Here is a 25,097-nt window from a genome sequence, read left to right as displayed (position 1 = left end):
GTAGCAATCTGCTTTGTTCAGGGAGATTGTGCCTGATCAGATATTCTAGAGACTGACGGTCTTATCACTGTTTAACAAACAAGGAAACAAACCAAAGGTAAGAAGAAATAAGATATGGAAAACAAGACATCCAACACAAGAGAGAAGTGAAGGAATACTACTGAACGAGACTCTAGGATGATAACTGCGCACCGGCAGCAGAAGGCAACCAATCCAGATTGAAGCTACGTGAGAGAACAGGCGTGCTGAAGGCTGTCATCCTCATGCCCTGTGCCATGGTATCATCTTCTGAATCCAACGCAACTACTAGAGGATGTGTTCCACCTAAGCAAGAGGTAAATGAAGCCTGAAGATGATATGAATTCTAACAATATTGGGAGACTCAAACCCAGGAGAGAAAATCTAAGGATGATGACAAGGGGAAATCATACCAGGAAAAGAGCAATGCAGCAGGTTGAGAGAGTAGGCTTCGATAGTAGGACGCTGGAAGTCTCTAGAAAAAAAATTTCCAATAATTAAAAAAGAAAAGAAAATTAGAACTGACAGGTTCCTGTGATTGACCTTGTGGAAAACTGCACCAAGGGACTGTTTAAGACACTATCAGCAAATAAGATTTGCACAGGCATAGTAACGTAAACACAACATTAACTATTTGACTTAACCAAATATTTTAATATAACTAAATTAGGAAGCTAGGGAAAAGCAGCAGTGGAGATGGTATTTAATAACAGTAAAACTTTCTCTACCATAAAACAAACTCCATATATAATGGAAAAAAATACTAGTAAATCAAAAGATAGCATTGTACATATACTATTTTAAAATACAGAGATATGTTAATGCCGGAAGAAATAGCTGAAGGAATTGAAAGTATTTACTTTTTAAGGAGAGGACTAGAGAGAGTGGGGAGTGATGGGACAAAAACTACTCACTGTATTTTGTTCTAAGTCCCTTTTTTCTTTTACTATTGGACTACTTACATCTATTGACAAAATATGTTCAATTTTTTTTTATTTTTAAAAAAATCCAAATAGCAACATATAAACTTTTAATTCTTCATCATTCAAAAACATGTCTAAAGAAAGTTTCAACTGAAAGGGACAGACTATCCTACAGAAAAAGTTTCCTTTTTGTTAGAAGATCTTTATCTTTCTAATAGTGAAAGAGCACAAACACAAAATGTAAAAGCTTTAAAAAAAATTAAGCAAATAACTATCAATTGAGTAGACAGTGAAGATTCAGGAATTATAATACTAGGAAGATTATAGGTCTGACCTTACTTACAAATTCATTAATGATCAGGAGACAGTGCAAATAACACATTTAATTAAATTTGCTCATTTATCTATTTTGGGAAGTATAATTAACAGCAGTGAAAGAGAGTAGTAATATAAAAGGACAGAGACAGATTAAAAACATTAGCCAAAAAAACAACCAAATTGTAGAGTAAATAGAAGATTGGGTAAAATTACAGGCTTAAAACAGAAGAGGGTTATCAGCGGCTTATTTACCATCAATTTTACCTCATACTGTTACCACATGAAATAATTCTGACCAACACTAATGTTAAATGGGGAATGTATATACACACACATGCACATAAACACATACATACATATATATAATTTTTTCTTCGTGAGAAACTGATAGATAATCCTTGTTAAGCAAGGATTCATGAAGAGATTACACCCTAAAAACATACTGTTCATGCAATTTGACAAGAGTAAATTTGTACTCATAGTTTAGTAATTATAAAAATTCTATCAAGAATAATCAATAATGAATTAAACTGCCCTAAAGACAATTAACTGTTATCTACCCTGTATTCTTCATCTAGCTACACTGGGATTATTCGCACTGTTCCTGCTATTTATTTGAATGGCCAGGCACTAACCATTCAAAACAAAGTCTGCATTTCCCAACCTCTCCAGCAGCAAGGTGTGGCTATGTGACTAAGTTTGACCTACGGAATATGAGCAAAAGTGGTATACATGAAACTCCCTAATCCAAAATCTATAATGCTACAAAATCTAAAACGTTTTGAGTGTCAACAGGATGCCACAAGTGAAAAATTCCACACCTGATCTCATGTGACAGTTTGCAGTCACAATGCAGGCACTCAACACAGTTTATTCAGTGTCCCCAAGGAAAGAAAGACCCCCCCAGCCCCCATCAGCTGCAATATGTATCTGCACACACCAGATTCCTCCACACAAGCATACCCACAAAGAGTAATAAAATAACACGTGTATACGCTGGATATGCCAACAGTAGACTTCCCACAATGCCTCACATGGGGTCAAGATGTACTGCATTACTATTACTCCCTATGTTCGTTCTTTCTTTCTTTCTTTCTTTCTTTCTTTCTGCTTATTCTCTGTTCTGTGGTATGACGATATGGTTGAAAGTATCAAGATGGCCTGGCCTGCATGATATCCACAGAGTAATGCAAATATTCCAAAATGTGAAAAAAATCTGAAACCCTTCTCTGGATTTAAGGATATTAGATGAGGGATAATAAACCTGTAACATATAACTTCCAGGAAGTATCCTTAAAGGAAGTAAGATGTGTTCTTTTCTTTCTCCTTCTGATGATTGGCTGTACATGAAACAGCTAAAGCTAGTAGCTGTCTTAGACTCTAAAGTGCCTTTGGAAAATAATAGAATCCAAGCACAGTGGGGAAAAATGATGCCATGGCAAACCACATAAGTCATAAACTGCCTACTTCTGGAATTCCTAACTCTACGACATGAACTTCTATCACATTTAAGTCTCTGGAACTCGGCTGCAACTAAATCTCATCCAAATTCATATAACCTCTACACTAATATATGTGCCTTGTTTTCCTTCTTTCTCTAAACAATCTCTCTCTCTACTCTTTTGCTGGTTCCTTTGCTGCCTCCTACTCCATTACTATGCGTATTCCCTAATTTTTCATCCTTAGTCTTCTCCTCTTTATGGTTCAGGCCAAACATTTTTTAAAAACACATCTCTACATCTCCTGTATTGAGCTCCAATTTTATATTCATCTGTCTATCATTCCACTAGCATGAGACATATCTGTATAGGAACATAACTTACTTTAAAACAAACATAATAGCTATATAGACAAAGTGGTGTAGAAACAGAAATAGTAGTTGTGGTGGTGGTAATAAATAGCTAATAATTACTGAGCTCTTAGTATTTGCCAGCCATTGTTCTAAGACTCAATCCTCACAACAATCCTACAAAATAGAGTATTATCACCATCTACATTTTACAAATGAGGAAATGAGACCCAGACAAATTAAATAAACAGTTCAAGACACACACTTCATGTACTAAAGAGATCATTCAAACGTAGGTCCCAAGAACCCATCCTCTTAACCAGTGCACGCTACACCTTCTTCCAAAGGTGTATGCAGATACATGTATAAATGTGTCTATCACATATTCTTCCAGTTCCAAAATGGCAGCGTAGAAGCAAGCTGGATTCACCCAACCACCCCAGAGAAAACCAAAAACAAATACAAAGTGCTGAGATTATCACCAGCAATATCCCAGAATTCAAATATGAGGAGGAGACAGTTTCAGGGCCATGAAAAGTGAAAAAACCGGAGCAAACAAGGAAAACTGAAATTCCATAATGTGATGCCCCTTGCCTCAACATGCTCAGCAACAAGAATGCAGAAAATCCCCCCTCCCCCCAGCTCACAATCACTACACTGGAAAAAGTGAGAATAAGATGGACAACCAGCTTCCTAACATCTTAGCATCTCTGGCAGAAGACCTGTCCCTGCCTCAAATTACAGGAAGTTTTGAGAGTGTGTAGAAGAGGAAGTATCCCTAAGGACAGCCAGAGAAAAAGAGGGGAGGGGGGACTACTATCCCCAGCCCTAGAAACTCTGCTCTGTAATTAAGCCAGAGGAGACACCAAATCAAAGCACCTGTTCAGCAGCACCACCCTGTAGGAGGTTCATTCCATAAGTCACCTGGGCATGAACCCACAGCCAGCCTTCTCACACTACTGGAATATCCCCTGTGGGATGCTCCCCCGACCCCCTCACCCAGGTAGAAGGGGCAGCATGCTGACTAGTTACTAGAACTGAGGTAAACGCAGTCTTAATATGCCAGCTGGTGCCAAAAAAGGAGGCAGTAACCTAGGAGGAAAAAAAATAGGAAAAAGAAAAAAGAAAACCAAGAGAGGTATATTACAGAGAATCACTAAGCAAACACATACTAAAACCCCAAACAAGTAGATCCAAGCATGGGAGCTTGAAAAACAAAAAACCAAAAACCAGGCAGAAAGAAAACACTGGAATAAATAACTATTCTTCAATGCAAAGATACAGATGAACATCCACAAGAAACAACAGCAAACAGGGAACCAAGGCCTCACAAAAAAGCAAAGTGAGGAACCAGTAATTGACCCTAGCAAGACAGCAATTTGGGAACCCTCTAAGCAAGAATACAAACTAGCCATTTTAAGGAAACCCAGTGATCACCAAGACAACATAGAAAACCAATTCAGAAATTGGAGAAATTTAACAGAGAGATTGAAATAATACAAGAAATCAAATCTTGGAACTCAGAAATACATTTGTTCAGCTGAAAAAGTCATCAGAGGCTCTCAACAGCAGAAAGGATCACAGAAAGGAAAGAATCAGTGAACTCAAGAGGCTAGCTGAAAATGCACAATTAGAGAAGAAAAAAGACCAGTGCTGCCAGGCATAAAAGGCAAATGTTAATAGATCTAAAGGGAGAGATAGACTGCAATACATTAACAGTACGGGACTTCAACATTTCACTCTCAGTAAAGGACAGATCATCCAGACCAAAAAAAAAAAAAAAAATCAACAAACATTCTAAACTACTATTTCTGTAATTCCTAACTCTACAGACATGAACTTCTATCACATTTAAGTCTCTAGAACTTAAGAAACATCAGAGCTAAACTACACACTAGAACATATCGGCCTAACTTACATTTCTAGAATATCCCACCCACGTGCCACAGAATACACATGCTTTTCATCTAAACATGGAACATTCTCCAGAATAGCCCATATCTTAGGCAGCAAAACAAGTCTGAACAAATTCAAAAAAGCAGAAATCATGTAAAGTATCTTTTTGACTACAATGGAGTAAAATTAAAAATCAATAACAAGAGGAATTTCAGAAAACACACAAACATATGGAAATTAAGCAACACCTGAATGATCAATGAAGAAATTAAGGAAATTTTAAAATTTCTTGGAACAACTAAAAATGGAAATATAACACTACAATCTATAAAATAGAACAAAAGCAGCAGTGAGAGGGACATTATAGCAATAAATGCCTACATCAAAAAAGCAGAAAGACTTCAAACAATCTAACAATGTGCCTCAAGGAACTAGAAAAGAACAAATCTAACCCAAAAGTAGTAGAAGGAAAGAACTAAATAGAATTTAGACTATAGAAAACCAATGAAATGAAAAGTTGGTTTTTTAAAAAAAGAAACAAAATCAACAAAACTTCAGCTAAACTAAGAAAAAAGAGAAGACCCAAATAAATAAAATCAGAAATGAAAAAGGTGACAAAACAAGTGAGACCATAAACACAAAGAATCATTAAAGACAATTATTAACATCTATATGGCAACAAATTGGAAACTCTGGAAGAAACTGATAAAATTCCTAGACATATACAACCTACCAAGATTGAACCACGAAGAAATGGAAAACCTCAACAAACCAATAAAGAATAGCCTAATTGAAGCCATAGTAAAAAGTCTCCTATTAAAGAAAAGCCCAGAACCTGATGGCTTCACTGGTGAATTCTACCAGACATTCAAAGAATATCAATTCTGCTCATATTCTTCCAAAAAAGTGAAGGAGAGGGAATACTTTCCAACTCATTCTACAAAGCCAGCATTACCCTGATAACAAAACCAGTCAAGGAGACAATAAAAAAAGAAAACTATGGGCCAGTATCACTAACGAACATAGATGCAAAAATACTAGCAGACCAAATTCAACAACACATTAAAAAGATCATTTCCCATGATCAAGTGGGAGTCATCCCAGGGATGCAAAGATGGTTCATCAGCATAAATCAATAAACATGATACATCACATTAACAGAACCAAGAACAAAAAACCATACAATCACTTTAATAGATGCTGAAAAAGTATTCAATAAGATCTAATATCCCTTTCTGGTAAAAATCCTCAGTACACTGGGTACAGAAGGAATATACAAAATAATAAAGGCTATATATGACAAACCCACAGCTAACATCACACTGAACAGGGAAAATTTGAAAGCCTTTCCTCTAAAATCTGGAACAAGACAAGGATGCCCACATGTACCACTTTACTCAACATAATCATGGAAGTTATGGCCAGAGCAACAAGACAAGAGAAAGAAATAAAGGGCACCAAATTGGAAAGGAAGAAGTCAAATTGTCCCTCTTTGCAGACCAAATGATTTATACAGAGAGAAACCTAAGGATTCCACCAAAAAATTCTTAGAACTGATAATTCAGTAAAGTTGTAGGACACAAAAATCAACAACAAAAATCAGTAGATTTATATATGCCAATAGCTAACAATCTGAAAGAGAATGCAAGAAAGCAGTCCCATTTATAATAGCTACAAAGAATTAATTTAACCAAAGTAAAAGAGCTATACAAGGAACACTATAAAACACTGATGAAAGAAACTGAAGTTGATACCAAAAAATGGAAAGATACACTCCATGCTCATGAATTAGAGGAAGTAACACAGTTAAAAAGACAATACCACCAAAGCAATTTACAGATTCAATGCAATCTCTATCAAAATAACAATGACATTCTTCACAGACACAGAAAAACAATCACAAAAACTATATAGAATCACGAGAGAACCTGAATAGCCAGAGCAATCCTGAGCAAAAAGAAGAAAGCTGGAAGTATTGCACTATCTGACTTCAAATTATACTACAAAAGAACCTGAATGGACAAAGCAATCCTGAGTAAAAAGAAGAAAGCTGGAGGTACTGCACTATCTGACTTCAAATTATACTACAAAACTCTGCCTCTTACTGGCATTAAAACAGACACATAGACCAATGGGACAAAATAGAGACCCCAAATATAAGTCCACACATTTACAGCCAATTTATTTTTGACAAAGGCACGAAGAACATAAAATGGGGAAAGAACAGTCTCTTCAACCAATGGTACTGGAAAAACTGGATAATAATATGGAGAATAATGAAGCTAAAACCTATGTTTCACTATATACAAAAATCAAATCAAAATGGATTAAAGACCTAAATATGTAAGGCCTGAAACTATCAAACTATTAGAAGAAAACATTAGGGAATTGCTCCAGGACTGATCTAGGCAAAGATTTTTTGTGTAAGAACTTAAACGCACAAGCAACCACGGCAAAATAGATAAATGGGATTACATCAAGCTAAAAAGTTCCTGCACAGCAAAGGAAACAATCAAAGTAAAGAGATAACCCATAGGATGGGGAAAATATTTGCAAACTATCCATCTGGCAAAGGATTAATAACAAGAATATATAACGAGTTCAAACAACTCAAGAGCAAAAGAACAAATAAGATTTTTAAATGGGCAGAAGATCTGAAGAGATGTTTCTCAAAACAACATATATCAACATATACCAACAGGTATATGAAAAAAAGTTCAACATCACTATTCATCAGAGAAATACAAATCAAATTAACAATGAGATATAATCTCATGCCAGTTACAATGGCTTTTATAAAAAAAGGCAGATGCTGGTGAGAATATGGAGAAAGGGGAACTCTTCTACACTGTTGGAGGGAATGTAAATTAATATAGCAACTATGGGGAATGGTATGGAGTTTCCTCAAAAAATGGAAAATAGAATCATCATGTGATCCAGCAATTCTACTACTGGATATACATCCAAAAGAAAAGAAATCAATATATTAAAGAGACATCTGCACTTCTATGTTTTTTTTTTGCAGCACTATTCACATATCCAAAATATGGAATAACCTAAGTGTCCATCAATGTATAAATATATGAAGAACAAAAAAAATTTTCAAAGAATGCTATCTCGTCATTTGGAGCAGCATAAATGGAACTATAGGTCATCATGTTAAATAAAATAAGCCAAGCTCCAAAAGAAAAATATCACATATTCTCACTTATATGTGGGATCTGAAAAGTGGATCTTGAAAATAGAATGTAGACTGGTGCGTACCAAAAGCCAAGAAGGGGTAGGGATGGGGAAGATATAAAGAGGTTGATTAATGGGTACAAATATACAATTTGATAGAAGAAATACGACCTAGTGTTTCATAGATCAGTAGGATGACTAAAGTTTACAATAATCTGTTACATATTTCAGATGTTTTTAACAAAAGAAAAGACAACTGTGTAAGGAGATGGATATCCCTATTTACTCTTATTTGATCTTTACAAATTATATAAATTTATTATCACATGTACCCCTCCACCAAAAAATGGGTGAATTGTACAGTATGTGAACGGTTTGTCAACAAAGCTGAAACCAAAAAAAAGATGCTATCACAGCTTAAGACTTTTTAGTGTCCCCAACAATCACAATAATCATTAAAATATCCTCCATGGTAATAAATTTTGTTTCTGCAGATTAATTTTTAGGAACTGCCAATTATTACATAGCAACATGTATGGTAAATAGATGGGCGACCAGGTGAGATCATATTCTTTTGGGGACAAGGGATGTGACCATCAAGTCATGAGAATGGTTTTCCTATGTGGCTCTACAGGTTCTAAAAGCAGTTTCAAAGGTCAAATTCCAAAGAATATTTATTTGCTAGAATAAATGCATGTCCTCAAAAACATTACTTTAAAAGGGGCAGCATTCATTTAGAGTCATAAATTTTTAAAGCACCAGACTTTTTAAACTACCACGTAAATAACCTAATATCTAAACTGAATATATTAGAAATTGAACTCAATATCTTTCTCCAAGATCTATCTGAGATCCTTTCCCAGTGCCACTATCAATGACACAATACACATGATACATCAGGCTCAAAATTTTGAGATACTCTGACTCCCAGTTCTAACCCCATCTTATTGTTCTTCTTCCACAAGAGGTATCATGTTTTCTATTTTTACATTATTCCCACATCTATTTCCACATTATTCCACCGTATAATTGAAATACTGTACTCTTCAGCAACTTCCTCTACTTGAGGTTACCAAACATACAAAGTTGCCAATGCAGCCTTAGTCAAACACTGTTTTCACTATATGATTCTTAACAGACGTCTTGCCACCTACTGGATCAAATCTAAGTTTTTCGATATTGTCCCTTAATCCTTCTTCACTACCCCCACACACATATAAACTTAACAAATCCTATCTCCTTACTACCTATCAGTAAATTTCATACTTCTATTTGTGTAATACTGGTAAGATCACTTGTTTGTCTCACTCAGTCCACATACTATAATCATCCTTGCTCCCAATTTCACACCATTCCCTCTAGAGTTTTCTTCTGTCCCCTCCAGTCAATTTGTCACTCTTTCATTTCCTTCAAGATCCTTCCCTTCCATAAGCCTAAATAACCTCATATAAATACTGCTATATTTTGCATTTCTCAACTTAGAGATCATTCAGTAGTAGAACTGGAAGAATCTCAAAGACAGACCAGACTAGGACTTCTTTTGCATATGAATAATGTTCTAAGCAGAGGGTTAACTTTCATAAGGTTGTTGTGTCAAATACTTAGGAAGTATGATAGCTGAAACTTGGAAGCCCAGAGGTATCCTATAACTTCCCCTTGTTTTCAGTTTGGCAAGGACAAAGCCAGAATTTGAACCCCAATTTCCTAGGTTACCATCCAAAACAAAGACAAATCTAAAGATTACTACCCAGGCTGGGCACTGTGTCTCAAGCTTGTAATCCCAGCACTTTGAGTCTGAGGCGAGCGGATCACAAGGTCAAGAGTTCGAGACCAGCCTGGCCAACATGGTGAAACCCATCTCTTCTAAAAATACAAAAATTAGCTGGTGTGGTGGCATGTGCCTGCAATCCCTGCTACTCAGTAGGCTGAGGCAGGAGAATAGCTTGAACCTGGGAGGCAGAGGTTGCAATGAGCTGAGATCGTGCTACTGCACTCCAGCTCTGGGCGACAGAGCAAGATTCCATCTTGGAAAATAAATAAATAAATAAAATAAAAAAGATTACTGCCCAGTAATATAATTCATGCGACATTCCACATTTTTTTGTAGAGATGGGTTTCACTATGTCACCCTGGCTAGTCTCAAACTCCTGAGTTCAAGCAATCTTCTCACTTTGGCACCCCCAAAGTGCTGGGATTACTGAGCCACTGCCCCAACCCATCATATATTTTTAAAGCAGGATACAAAGTTTATATATAACAGCAAGAGATTCCAATCTAAATGTGTGTGCGCTACTATAATAGACAATCAGAAAAAAGAATGGCAGGTTATACACCCCAAGGTTAACAGTTACTTCCAGGTGGTGAATATATGCTTGTATTTTCCAAATCCTCTATAATGAATACATATAAACTATTCCTGTGTTTAATTACATTACAAAGTACTGCCCTAGGCCGGGCACGGTGGCTCACATCTAATCCCAGCCCTGTGGGAGGCCAAGGTGGGCAGATCATGAGGTCAGGAGATCGAGACCATCCTAACTAATATGGTAAAACCCTGTCTCTACTAAAAATACAAATGGTAGCACGCACCTGTAGTCCCAGTTACTTGGGAGGCTGAGGCAGCAGAATCGCTTGAACCCAGGAGGTGGAGGTGGTAGTGAGAGCCGAAATCACACCACTGCACTCCAGCCTGAGTGACTGAACGAGACCCTGTCTTGGAAAAAAAAAAGAAAAAGAAAAAACACTCAAAAAAACAAAGTACTGCCCTAGACCCTGTTTGGAATATTTTGTAATGTACAGTCATATATTGAATTTATGGTAAAGTAATAATTTACAAAGTTAAAACTACATGACATTATGAAGTCAAAGATAAATTCCTCAACCCTGAACTTAATGTTTTCTCTCCACTGAGAGGGCACACTGCAAGTTAGTAAACTGGCAGCCAAGATCTTGGCCTAGTTTTTGAAGCACTGTCCCTCAATAACATGTTAGAAGCAAAGAAAAGTTTCAGGATACTTAAGGAAGCAAACAAGAAACACAGTAAAAAAAGAAATACTATGGCAAAAAGGGAAAGAACAGCAGTCACAGTGACAACACTGGAGGCAAAAAACAAGAACGACATGGCTCCTGGGGCTTGTCAACTCCAGTACTTAATTTAAATCACTGGTTCTCACATGAAGAACCAAGAGGTATAAAAAGCCACTAAAAATTCTGAACATACTGAGAGATGGTCACAAGTTTGAAAGAGTTATGTGGGATGGTAAGAGAGAAGTACTGATCAGATAAACAAATCAAGACTATTTCTTTTCCTTCCGGATCTTTTGAAATGAAAATGTGAAATGGAAGCACAAAAGTTCTGGGAAGATTCACATGATAAAAAAGTTTAGAACTACCAAAATAGGCTAACAAACTCATCGTTTCCTAACACCAGGTTTTTAATTCCAGTCCAAAATCCCTAACCCAAAATTTGTGGGACCAGACAAGATTCAAAAATCAGAAATTTTCAGATTTAGAAAAGGTTAATACGGCACACGTTCCATATGTCACAAAATATTCCAACCAGGGTCTGGGCAAAATATTTTGTAATTAAACGTATTCATAATTGGTCACAAAAAGCAATGCAGTTTCCACCTGGTTCTGTCTAGATGCTCACTCCTAGAAAACAGCCACCACCATGCTGCAAAGAAGCTCAAATTAGCCTATGTGGGTAGGTAGGTGTTCTGAGAGACAACCAGTATCAATCACTAGCCATGTGAATGAGGAAGCCTCCAGATTCGAATTACCAGCCTTCAAGTCACCACCAGCTTTCAAATCTTCCCAGCTAAGGCTTAAGCAAGCCATCTGTGCAGAAACTGTACTGTCTGAATTCAAACACATCCATTGCACAATAAAATGGCTGTCTTAAACCACTACGTTTTGGAGTGGATTGCTACAAACAAAAGGTAACCAGAGAAAAGGTGCCTTTCCCAGTTCAGTAGCTTCACATTACACACACACACACACACACACACACACACACACACCCCTCACCCTTAAAATCAAGTTTTTTTCAACTTTAAGGAAGGTTCAATCCAATGTGCAATTTGGCAGACCTGTTTAAATAAGGCAGTGTCTACTTAGGAGACTTAACAATTCATCTCAAATATACACTGAATACCTATGATATATAAGACACCTTGCTAGATTCGTAAGACACAAAGGTGAATAACATATGGTCTAGAGTTAAAAGTTTACAATCTAGGGAGAGAAGAAATAAAATGGGAACACAAATAGTTTATGAAAGTACCTAAGTGCCAAAATAGGATTATAAAGTTAACTCTGCCACAAAGAGTTATAGTTTCATTTTGGACACATAAACAGCTTTTGATTCCTTTAGGATAGTAGAGGAAATGCCTAGAAAAAGGACTGGGGGAAAAAACATGAAAAATGTGGGCCTCATTATATGTTATGTTTAGATTGTGAGTTTATGAGTGTTTTCTGTTATACTTTTAAATTTCCTGTATTTGCCATGTTTTCTAATCTAATATAGTAAACTATGTATTAGAATTTTTTGAGAAAAAATATTATTACTCTTATTTAAATTTTTTAAATGTGTTTAAATGACACTAAGAGGTGAAGTAAGTAGTTAACCAGTCTGTAATAAGTAAATTGGCTTGATATTTGCATGTTGAATATGCAAAATAAATTTAGTATTTAAGGAAAAAAATGTTAGTGTAATAAAAATTTCATAAATACATTACTTGATTTACTATTAATATCTGCTTCTTTTCCCTTTCCTAGCCAACTATAAATATATACAGTCCTTCTCAAATAACAGGCAAAAACTAACTCAATAAGCTCTTCATCTGGGTCATGACCTCCTAGTTGTCCCTCTCCTGCCAGCCCTGCCCCATTCACTCTTTCTGGCTCCTTCCCTGTATGTCTGTCCCTCATTCCTAACTCTACATCTCTGATTCTCCTGCTTTCTAACTCTGCCCAGGTGAGTATCCTCTCAGTGTTTTTTACTTCTCTGTCTCTGCCTGACCTTCTCTCTCTGCCTATTGCATGTGTCCCTATGACGACGTGTGTAGGTGTCTCTGAGCTCTTCTCTTGGATTCTGCCTTTCGTTCTCTCCCGCACGTATCCACCTCATTTTCAAGACATCCTTGTTTACTTTTCCTTTTAATATTTATAAACAAGCAGAGTTGGTTATTAACCCTATTTTAAAGATAAGAAAACAGAAGCAGGACTACTGGATAAAATTCGAGAAGTCAGGATATAAATCCAAGTGCTTCTCTTCTTTAAGACTCTTCTGGCAATCCATGGCAAAGAACTTGAAACAGCACAACTGCAAGCCAGCGTTAACCCTGTATACATTCAGATTCTTTTCTAAGAGGCAAATGTAACATTAAGGAGTGCTATACACCTTTTGCCCATATTACCTGCACAGGTTAAATGGTCATGAACTGTCAGCCATTTGTCTATCCCCAAAATTCATATTATCATATTCAGTTTGACCTGTGTTATTCGGAAACCTCACAATACTAGATACTAGAATCTATTTTCCAAACAGTGCTTCTCTGCTTCTGTTTTTATCCCTAGTCCCAACCCAGCCATATCTGGCATTTAAAAAAAAAAAAGATACAAGAGGAACAACAAATATTAATAAAACTGTAGGGTGAATTTGAAGAATGAAAAACTATAGAGAAGGCTAGCATGAGACGGTGAAAAATGGACACCACAAACTCAAAGCAACTGGTCCATGTTTTATTGAGAGGAGAAAATTCTCTCCAAATGTAGGCTTACTACTGCTGAGTAACACCCTATAACTTTACTTCTATCTAAAGCTTTGACAACTGAAATTTCTCTGTAATTCAATAAGCTCTTAGGAGTTTCCCAAGCTTCATCCATCCTGCTGGCCTCATTACTGGACAACTCTAAATGTTGTCTGCACTAGCAAATAGCACATTTCCTAGTGGGTAACAGAACACACGGAAAGTACTCTTTCAAGACATAATAGCCTAGCTCCGTTTCTTCTCACTTCTCCTGTAGGTGAGAAGTCTACAACAAATGTAATTCAACAACTAAAAGAAATGTCTGAATTATAGCTTAGGTTAGTGGGGTTGTCAAAGATTATCCTACAGGTCGCCGGTTTTATACATAGCGTGAGGGCTAATCATTATTTACATAAGCTAATGAAAAATCTATACTTTTACTTCTGGTACTAGTTCATTTACTTATGTCTAATGAGTTGCATGAGAACAAAATAAAAAATATACCAGTCTTTTCATTCATTCTGGTGAGAATAGTTAGCTATTTGTGAATAGTTAGCTTGTGGAGCTAATGAGGACGAGGTCACAGACTCAAACTCCATGTTGGCCAATTAGCTTTCTGTGTGTTTCAGGGTTCCATGGACACAGTCAACAACCTTAACCTTGGCTAAGAAACACACTGATCATTGAAGCATTAGGGGAATGAATATAGCTGTATCAACAAAATCCAAACGTTTCTGAAAAATAAAATAATAAAAATTTAAAATTAAAAATAGGCTGGGTGCGGTGGCTCACATCTGTAATTCCAGCACTTTGGGAGGCCAAGGTGGGCTGATCACCTGAGGTCAGGAGATCAAGACCATCCTGGCTAACATGGTGAAACTCCATCTTTACTAAAAACACAAAAAATTAGCTGGGCGTGGTGGCACGTGCCTGTAGTCCCAGCTACTCAAGAGGCTGAGGCAAAAGAATCCATTGAACCTGGAAGGTGGAGGTTGCAGTGAGCCAAGACAACGCCACTACAGTCCATCCTGGGCAACAGAGCGAGGCTCCATCTCAAAAAAAAAAAAAAAAAATTACAATAGTAATAACACCCCGATCTTTAATATTATACTAAACCTGGCTAGTATGTGCCTCATTCAAAAAATTTTTCATCTTTTCAACCATGCAGGATTAGTCTAATCTGTCTTTCAGATGATGAGAAACTGAATTCAGAATGATCATATGTACCAAAGTTACATCTAGTGAGCCTGGATTCAGACCTTGGTCTTTCTTGACTCCAAAGCATAGGTTATTGCCACAATGATATATGGCCTCTCCAGAGTTGCACCTCAGTGACCTAGGACAACCAACAAAATGTTCCTATTCAGAACTATTCAGCACGCTCATTACTGAGCATCCACTACACATACTCGCATACTGTAGCTGAGAATTAGTATACCTTCCAAAAATTCCTTTTAAGTAAAAAACAGTCAAGGAACAAAAGTGTTTAATTGATTTTTTATTTTTAATCAGAGAAGGTCTCGCTTTGTTGCCCAGGCTCTCGAACTCCTGGCCTCCAATGAGCCTACCTAAATGGATCTCAAAGTGCTGGAATTACAGGAGTGGGCTACCACACCCAGTCAAAGTGTTTAAGATTAAAACATAAAGGAAAAATTAACACATTATAGCACACAAAGTACATTTTAATGGAAGTGACTTTCTATTGTCATAGCTTTGCATACAAGTCTGGTGTGAAAAAAATAGTTATCTTGCTGATTTATAAATAAAGGTAAGAAAGAAGCCGGTATAACATAGCCCAGGGATACCACAACAAAAAAACAGAGTAAAGGAAACATTTTCTAAGCATCTAAATCTGCTTAGAAAACATATGGTATTTGCAGATATCTGGTAGTCAATATGGCACTTGAAGGAAGTAAAAAATGCATATTTCAATTCTAAACTCCAAGACTTTGCCTTGGCCAACAAATCATTTTTCTCTATACGACCTTCCTCCTTGGTCTTTCTCAACTCTCACTGCCTGCAGATACACACATACCAATGCCATCATCAGCATCAGTCACTAAGAAATGCCATCTAGAAAAAATGAAGGTCACCAAGTCTCCCAAACCCTATCCAATAGGCTGAAATTTTAAAGTCAAATAGTCTGGCTTAAAAAAAATAAAAATAAAAATAAGGCAGGAAGACAAAACTGTTCCACAAAAGTCTATCCTAGTCAAGATCTGAGTCATAAAGATAGATAATTGTTCTGCCACAAGCTACAATATACAGAAGTGCATTCTTACTACAGGTTATAAATGAAGCACCAGTTCAATTTCAACAAACTATGTACAAAGCCACATTTAGAATCTCTGGAAAAACAAAAACACAGCAAAGCCCAATAATTTTGCACAACAGCATTTTAGGAACCTCTAAAATTGAAAAAATAAAAATCAAATATAATTTCAATACAAAATGCAATTGCTAAAAAAACAAACTGCAATCTGAGAACTTCTATTTACAGAAATTCTCAGAGTTTTGGAATTAAGAATGACTATCCATTTTACGGATAAATGGAATTTCAGGAAAATGCCTAAAATGATCATCATCACTATCATCATAATCATCAATAACAACAGCAACAAAAAAATGAGAGCTTTATTTGTACCCAGCACCACTAAGCCATTTATGGTCACATCTCACTTATTCTTTGTACTCACTTTGTGACATATGCTATTTATCTCCATTTTACAGATTAGTAAACAGGCTCGGGAAAGTTAACTAATTTGCCCAAAATCAAAACCTACAGGTTGAGAATCCCTAATCTGAAAATCCGAAATCCAAAATGCTCCAAAAACTTTTTTTTTTTTTTTTTGAGACTCCGCTCTGTCTCCAGACTGGAGTGCAGTGGCGCGATCTTCTCACCTCACTGCAACCTCTGCCTCCCAGGTTCAAGCAATTCCCTGCCTCAGCCTCCTGAGTAGCTGGGACTACAGGTGCGCACACCACCAAGCCCAGCTAACTTTTTTGTATTTTAGTAGAGACGGGGTTTCACCATACTGGCCAGGATGGTCTTGATCTGCTGACCTCGAGATGCACCTAACTCAGCCTCCCAAAGTGCCGGGATTACAGGCATAAGGTACCTCGCCTGGTCACAAATTATTAAATTATTAGAAATGGTATATTTTTAATAATTATTAATAATGGTATATAAGGTATATATGAAATTTGAATACATTTCATGTTTAGATTTGGGACCCATCCCAAAGATATCTCAACTACATATATGCGAATATTCGAAAATCTGAAATTTTAAACACTCTGGGCCCAAGCATTTCACATAAGGATACTCCAACCTGTAGTAAGCCACAGAACCAGGATTTGAACTCAAATTTGCTTAAATTTATACAATGAGCTAATGAACTTTACTATCATCCTGTCTTGTTTTTTGAACCATTTTCAAGTTTTCTTCAATCAATAAATTCAGAATAAACACGGGCTAAAAATACCTAATTACTACACTTTCATACCCCTTTAAAAATTAATTAGAGTTGGGCACAATGGGCCCAGCGGCTCACGCCTGTAATACCAACACTTTGGGAGGCCAAGGTGGGAGGATCATTTGGGCCCAGGAGTTAGACCAGCCTGGGCAACATAGTGAAATCCTGATTCTACCCACCCCCCCCACAAAAAAAAACTAATTGCAGAATTACCACTTTCTACAAGGGGAAAAATTAGACAATAAGCAACTTCCTTAAAAGTCTCAAAGCTTAACGTCAAAAAAGGAAACAGAAGGGAATATTTGGCTATTTATAGTCTAAATTTTAACTGTGACACAAGACACAAGACCTGCTGGGGACAGGTATTTGCTGTAGCACCACCATATCTGAGTAACATTTACTGTTTTCTGAGATGCTGGTACCTGTGTGATGCTGAAGGAAAGTTATAACACAGCAAGAGGGGTAGACAGTTGTGTGGTCTGAGGAAGAAGAGTCTAAATTCCGGTGGGTCTTAAAATCCAGATGAAGTTTTAAATTGACTCCACAGGTGGCAACGCCCTAAGGTCGCCTCTTCACTAGGAACCTGGTATAAAAACAGTTGTATGGTTCAGATTCGTTTCCAAAGACATTTTCCCCCTATTTATTAACTAATTTGATCTTCGTATAGACAAGAACGTGATTTTAAAACTCAACTGACCCAGCCTGGAGACTGGAGGATGTCAAGGTTATACCTGAAACATGCTTTAGAGTTCAAAGCTTTTGCACGAATATCACTTCTGCTGAAGTCCTCAACAACCCTGGAAGGCAGCAGGGCAAAGAATATTATCCCCACTTTTCAGAAAAGGAAACCGAGGCTGCAGTAAACAAACTACTGTACAAAAGATCACAGGTCCAGCCAAGTGGCAGACTGCGAGTTCTCCCGGGACATCAAACTGCAAATCCTGTGTTCCGTCGTACACAACTGAGAGGCGACTACACTGACAAACTTTAAAGGTCGGACTTGAGGTTTTTCGAAGGCCAAGAAAAAGGAGGAAGTACATACTCCTTTTTAGATTGCTCACTCCCAGCCCGTAGCCCGAGGCTCCCGGGCAGCGAAGGAGGCTCACAGGAGAGGCTCGAAGCGAAGCCGGGAAACTGCCAGCAGCCCCGGGATCGTCTCGGGGGCACCCTCTACGGCCCACGCCCCCGCAGCCCCGAGGGGGTGGCCAGGGACCCCGCTCAATACCTGTTAAAACCCAGAAAAAGTCCTCTCCGCCGGAAACATTTGGGGCGAGCACCTAAAGCGAGCACGAGCCCTGTTGAGGGCAAAAGATCCCCGGCAACTGCGGGGCCGCAAGGGTCGGAAGGCGGGAGCTTCCCAGTAACCTCCGCCCCAGGCTGGGGGGCGGCCCCGCGCGTCACGTGAGGAAAAAAACTATTAGTAACAAACGAAGAAACGGAAGTCTTGTCCCGGGCTGTGAAGAAAGAAGTGGGGATTACAAGTCCTAGCTTGGGGTACAGAAGGAGGGAATGTGGAGCTAGCTGTTACCCGCGCACAGTCGCTGGCCGCTTCCGCCATCTCAACGAAGCTCTAGCTCTTCCGCTCGCGCCGCTGGAGCTCGCGCCAGGACTCGGCTCCGCCCCCCAATGCCGCGGGGCCTTCTGGGGGTTGTAGTCTCCGCGAGGCTCGGCCTGCGCCTACTGCGTCCAGGTCACGTGGGGAGAAGCTGGCAAAATGGCGAGTTCCGAAGGGCGTTTACGCTCTTGTCCCTTCAACCCTCCCTCATTCCTCTCAGCTATATATGTGCTCAAATCTCCTCACATCCCACTCAATCATACCGTCTTACTTCCTCCGTTCACAGCCAAGTTTCTTGAAAAAGATCATCTACACTGTCTCTACTTGCTCAGCTGTGTTCACTCTGCACTGCAGCTTCCGCCCCCATGGAATATGTCTTGTCGTCATCAATGTCCTTGTTGCCAAACTCCTTGGAGGTATTTTCGGACTCATCTAACTCAAGCTTTAGTCATTTGAGCTATTGGGCATTATCACTTATTTTCTATGACATTATCCAGGTTTTCCTTCTCTCAATTCATTCTACTCGATTTCCTTCAAGAATTGCTTTTCTTCTAACTTACCTCTTAAATATTGGTGTTTTCCAGAGTTCTTAGGATTGGGGTGGGAGAGGGGACACTCCAGTCCTTTCTCACCTGAGCTCACTGTTTGTATTCCCAACTTCCTAGACTTCTCCTCATCCATGCCTATAGGCATCTCTAATGTCCTCGAAAAGTGAACTACTGGGGCCAAACATGGTGGGGCAAGCCTGTAATCCCAGCACTTTGGGAGGCCAAGGCAAATGGATCACCTGCAGTCAGGAATTGGAGATCAGCCTGACCAACATGGTGAAACCCTATCTCTACTAAAAATACAAAAATTAGCTGGGCATGGTGGCAGGTGCCTGTAATCTCAGCTACTCCGGAGGCTGAGGCATGAGAACTGCTTGAATCCAGGAGTCGGAGGTTGCAGTGAGCCAAAATTGCACTCCAGCCTTGGCAACAAAGCGAGACTCTGTCTCAAAAAAAAAAACAAACAAACAAACAAAAAAGTGAACTACTACTCCTCCTTCCTGCTCATTAATTGTAAGGTCTTTTATGCTGACTGATAGTGCCATGGACACCATGTTAACCTCTGTGACCTGCATGGACACTCCAGGTGAGTGCCTGGAAAATCTAAAGTAACTGGAGGACCATCAAAAGAGGAAGAAATAACCCCAACTTAACTTTGAGAAATTCTCTATTGTTTCTTATTCTCTTCATAATTAATAAGGCTATTGGACTTTGTAACTGACCTAGGTCAACTCCACACCCTATGACCCCCTCCCAGCTTGGAAAACACCGCCCTAAACTGTAATTCTCCCACTGCCCTTCCCTGACGCACTTTTTGGCCTCAGCCCACCTGCACCCAGGTGAATAAACAGCTATGTTGCTCACACAAAGCCGGTTTAGGGGTCTGTTCATTCAGTGTGCACATTTTAACATTGATATTCAATCTTTAACCTGATTCCTCCTTTCTCAGTTCCTCTTCCTCCTATATTCAAATGGTCACCAAACCTCGTGGATTCTATCTCCCAAGTACTTCTTGAATCAGTTCCTTCTTCATACTTACTGCCAGTGATTTAATTCCCACCCACATCATTTCTTTGCTGATTACTATAAAGGCTTCCTTACTGATCTCAGTACCTTTATTTGGTCCTCCCTACTTGCTCAGACCCATTTATGCAAACAGCAACTTTTTTTTTTAAATGGAGTCTCCCTCTGTCATCCAGGCTGGAGTGCAGTGGCACAATCTTGGCTCACTGCAACCTCCATCTCCTAGGTTCCAGCAATTCTCCTGCCTCAGCCTACCACCACACCAAGCTAATTTTTATATTTCTGGTAGAGACAGGGTTGCACCATGTTGGCCAGGCTGGTCTCAAACTCCTGACCTCCAGTGATCAACTGGCTTTGGCTTCCCAAAGTGCTGGGATTATAGGCATGAGCCACATGCCTGACCCAAACAGCAACTTTAATCAAGTCACAATGTGGTAAAATCCTTCAAAGGCTCTACTTGATTGAGTTTGGGAAGAGGAATAGAGATGAATGCCTTGGGTAGCTTTTACTAAATGTGAATGCCAGCCCTAGTGAGAAGGAGACCCTTAATCACCATTAAGTATCTAAGACCACCTCCCCCTTGACTTCCACATTGCATTTCAATAGAAGAAGTAAAGGCTGGCAGTCCAGGGGCCACCTTTAATTGCCCTCCTATAGATTGCAGGCATGGTATGGAGGAATCTTTCCAGAAGGCATTGTTTTTACTTAAACACAATCAAACCCCCACCTAAGTCACTGTACCCCACCCTACTCCATAGCCTAAGACCCTTTCACATGTAAATCCTAGAGCTGTAAGCCTAAGACCCTTTTACATGTAATATCTGGAGTTCTAAGCCTTTATAAAGGCAGAGATTTCTTTGTTAGACAAGCTTGGCTGTTAGGCAGCTATGCCACCTTGCTCCTGGCCAAATAAATCACCCCTTCCTTCCCAGTTCAGTGTTTGAGAGGTTTGTTTCCTGGCCTTTTCCTGCTTCACTACTTCTCTCGCTCTCATCCTGCAACCACCTTTGCAAAATTATGACAGTAAAAGAAATCTGCCATAGTGAACTCCATCTTGCTTCTGACCTCCAAGCTGCCCTTGGTCATTCCTGGGCATAAGCCAAGCTAACTTTGGGAGAAATTTAGTTTATAGTTTAACTTGAAAACAAGGATAATAATAGTCCCTCCCTAAAACTAACCACTTCTTGCTTGGGGACCAAAAACTACCTTTGTAAAACTAATGAAAGACTACAAGAGCAGGATTATGGAAGGGGCCTAACCTCTGCCAAAATATGAGTGTAGTTTCCATAATCCCTTTCTGCTCAGGAGTCATGTGGCCAGAGGTCACAGGATTTGTGACTTTTCCAGTTGTGCCTATAGATAACATCACTAATGTAGAACCTGAATTGATTTTTGAGATTTCTTTCAGACTGACTCCACCAGGACTCTTAACTCATGACTCAGTTGCTCCTGTGACTCCACCCAGAGGTAGAATGAGAGCATGAGGACTGTTTTCCACACCCCTATGATTTCATCCACAACCAGTCAGCAGCACCCATTCCCTAGCCCCCTGCCTACCAAAATGTCCATAAAAACCCTAACCTCTGAGCCTTCAGAGAGATTGATTTGAGTGATAACTCTGTCATCAATTAAATTCTTTACTGCATTGCCATGGTCTTATTAAATTGGTGTTTTTTGTGTAGTGGGCAGGAAGAACTCATCAGGCAATTAGAATTCCGTATTGTGGCTAGGAGATTCAGTGAAGGAAGATTTATGGCAAATGTTATCATAGGATAGGTGGACATGGGCATTTTTTAACAGTTCCCCAGAAAGCCCATTGTGGTAGCTCATGCCTGTAATCCCAGCAATTTGAGAGGCTGACATGGGAGGACTGCTTGAACCCAGGAGGTCAAGACCAGCCTAGACAACATAAGGAGAACTCATCTCTACAAATTTTTTTTTAATTAGCCAGGTATGGTGGCACAAGCCTGTAGTCCTAGCTTCTTGGAAGGCTGAGGTAGGTGGATCACTTGAGCCCTAGAATTCAAGGTTATGGTGAGCCATGATTGTGCCACTGCCTTCCAGCCTGGGCAATCCTGTCTTAAAGATAAAATAAAATAAAGTTCCCCAGTGATTCAATCATTCAACAAAATATGTTTTGTTGCTTGCTATGTACCAGTGCTGGTACTGAGAAAACAGCAGTGAATAGAATATTACCTGCCCTTGTGGAGTTTACATTCTCCTGGAAGAGACAGATATTAATTAAATGATTTCATACCAAAAATCAAAACCAACAAAAAACCCATAGTTACCAACTGTAATAAAGTTATGGAGGAAAAGTATTATAACTGGTCCCTTTCCCCTTTTCTGACACTTGTCCCAGCCCAGATTGGGAACGAGTTTATGTTCCTTAACGTATCAAACCAAGCCTGTCAGGAGCTAATCTCCTCCACTCCCTCCCACAGACATCTTAGATTTACCAAACTGCTGTAGCACTTGCTCTTTAACCTTTGCATAAGCCATCCCTCTGTTTGGAAAACCCTCCCTCTTCTCACTTGACTAACTTCTACTGCTGTCTAATTCTCTGCTGTGGGATTCAGAGCAAACCCAGTAGAACACCAGCCACATGAAAGGATTTTCTGAGGATTGTGCTGAGTCAGATGATAAGCCTCAGGCATACAGCAGTGGGCTGAGTAGGGGACCCAGAAACAGTGAAATGTGGCCTACAGGGAACAGGACTGTGTTATCCAGTTTAGAGGTATCAGGCCAGAGCCAACATACCCACCCTTCAAAACACAAATCAAGTATCATCTCCTCTAGGAAGCCTTTGCTGAACTCTGCTCACCACCCCTGCCAAGATAAACTAGGGCCCTTTTCCTGGGCACTCGTTGCACCCATGTTTGCCTCTCTTCCAGTGATATGCTAGAGCCAGCTCATAGCAACTTTGTTATTTATTACTTATTTACTTAATTTTTTAATAGAGACGAATTCTCACTATGTTGCCCAGGCTGGTGGTCTAAAAGTCCTGGGCTGAACCAGTACTCCCACCTTGGCCTCCCAAAGTGCTGAGATTACAAGCATGAGCCACCACCTCCAGCCTCATACCAGCTTTGAAGAGACAACTGTTAGATGTTCAGGAATTTTTGCAAGCCTTTTTAAGCCATTGGTAGTTTGAAATCTGCTGTGGTTTGTAATGTGTGTGTGGGTAAATACTCCATGAAAATCAGCAAATGGCAAATCAGGGCTTCTTTTTGTTGCTGCTGTTGTTGTTGCTGTTGTTGCTGTTGAAGAGCCAGTTTACTAGCATACCAACGCCTTTGTCATACCACACATCTACATCATACTGTAATGTCAACCCCGCTATTAGAAGAATTCCTTGTATCAACTTCATTTAGCAAATATGTATTGATTTTTTTTGAAAGAAAGGAAAAAAAAGGAGTGAAGGAGAGGAAGAAACAGGAAGAAAAAGAGGGAGAGAGAACGGGAATGTAGCTTTATTCTAAAAATGGGTATTAATAATGGCCGGTCAATATTTTGTGCATTTAAGGTGGAGAATGTATATTTTGTGTATTTAAAGTGGAGAGCTCTATAAATATTTATTAAGTTTACTTGTTCCAAATCTGAGTTCAAGTCCTGGATATCCTTATTAATTTTCTGTCTCGTTGAGTCTAAATCTCTTTATTGGTCTTACGTATCTGGGTGTTAGGATCGTTAGCTCTTATTGTTGCATCGATCCTTTTACCACTATATCTTTGTTGCTTTGAAATCTATTTTATCAGATGCGAGAATTGCAACTCCTGCTTTTTATTTATTTATTTATTTTTGCTCGCCATTTGGTTGGTAAATCTTTCCTCATCCCTTTGTTTTGAGTCTTTGTGTATCTTTGGATGTGAAATGGGTCTCGATGTAGCATACCATTAGGTTTTGGCTGTATCTTTTGATTGGGAGATTTAGTCGATTTAAGTGTAGGGTTACTGCCATTTGATGTTAACCGGCTATTTTACCCATTCATTGATGTAAATTCTTCTTTATGTTGATGCTCTTTACTTTTTGGTATATTTTTAGAAAGGCTAACACTGGTTGTTCCTTTCTATGTGTAATGCTTCTTTCAGAAGCTCTTGTAAAGCAGGCCTGGTGTTAATAAAATCTGAGTACTTGCTTGTTCATAAAAGATTTTATTTTTCCTTCAATTGTGAGGCTTAGTTTGGCAGGATATGAAATTCTGGGCTGAAAGTTCTTTTCTTTAAGGATGTTGAATATCGGCCCCCACTCTCTTCTGGCTTGTAGGGTTTCTGCCAAGAGATCTGCTGTAAGTCTAATAGGCTTCCCTTGGTGGGTAACCTGACCTTTCTCTCTGGCTGTCCTTAGTATTTTCTCCTTCGTTTCAACCCTGGTGAATCTAACAATTATGTGCCTTGGGGTTGCTCTTCTTGAGGAATATCTTTTGGTGTTCTCTGTATTACCTGGGGTTGAATATTGTCCTGCTTTGCTAAATTGGGAAAGTTTTCCTGAATAATATCCTGAAGGGTATTTTCCAGCTTGGATTCATTCTCTCCGTCACATCAGGTACACCTATGAAACATATATTAGGTCTTTTCACATAGTCCCATATTTCTTATAGACTTTGCTCATTCCTTTT

The 25,097-nt window shown here is 38.9% G+C and overlaps 1 protein-coding gene across 45 annotated transcripts in view; it reads right to left on the bottom strand.

Moving 5' to 3' along the window:
• The window catches only part of R3HCC1L (R3H domain and coiled-coil containing 1 like), a 100,089-nt gene extending 81,134 nt beyond the window's left edge, over positions 1-18,955 (bottom strand). For 5 of the 45 annotated variants that reach the window (XM_078344024.1, XM_078344044.1, XM_035268709.3 and 2 more), the window contains exons 1-2: positions 18,882-18,955; positions 10,714-10,833 (exon numbers count right to left, since the gene is read on the bottom strand). The gene's annotated coding sequence lies outside the window, so the exon portion shown is untranslated. Of the gene's footprint in view, positions 1-10,713; positions 10,838-17,775; positions 17,937-18,050; positions 18,151-18,578 lie in introns of all 45 variants that reach the window. The other 40 variants (XM_078344031.1, XM_078344048.1, XM_009010110.6 and 37 more) reach the window with 17 other exon arrangements.
• Positions 18,956-25,097: the final 6,142 nt, after the last annotated feature.

Source organism: Callithrix jacchus, chromosome 12 (genome assembly GCF_049354715.1).
Source record: "Callithrix jacchus isolate 240 chromosome 12, calJac240_pri, whole genome shotgun sequence".
NCBI lineage: Eukaryota > Metazoa > Chordata > Mammalia > Primates > Cebidae > Callithrix > Callithrix jacchus.
The sequence above is the reverse complement of the archived record's forward strand: the minus strand, read 5'-3'. Positions and strand labels throughout refer to the sequence as shown.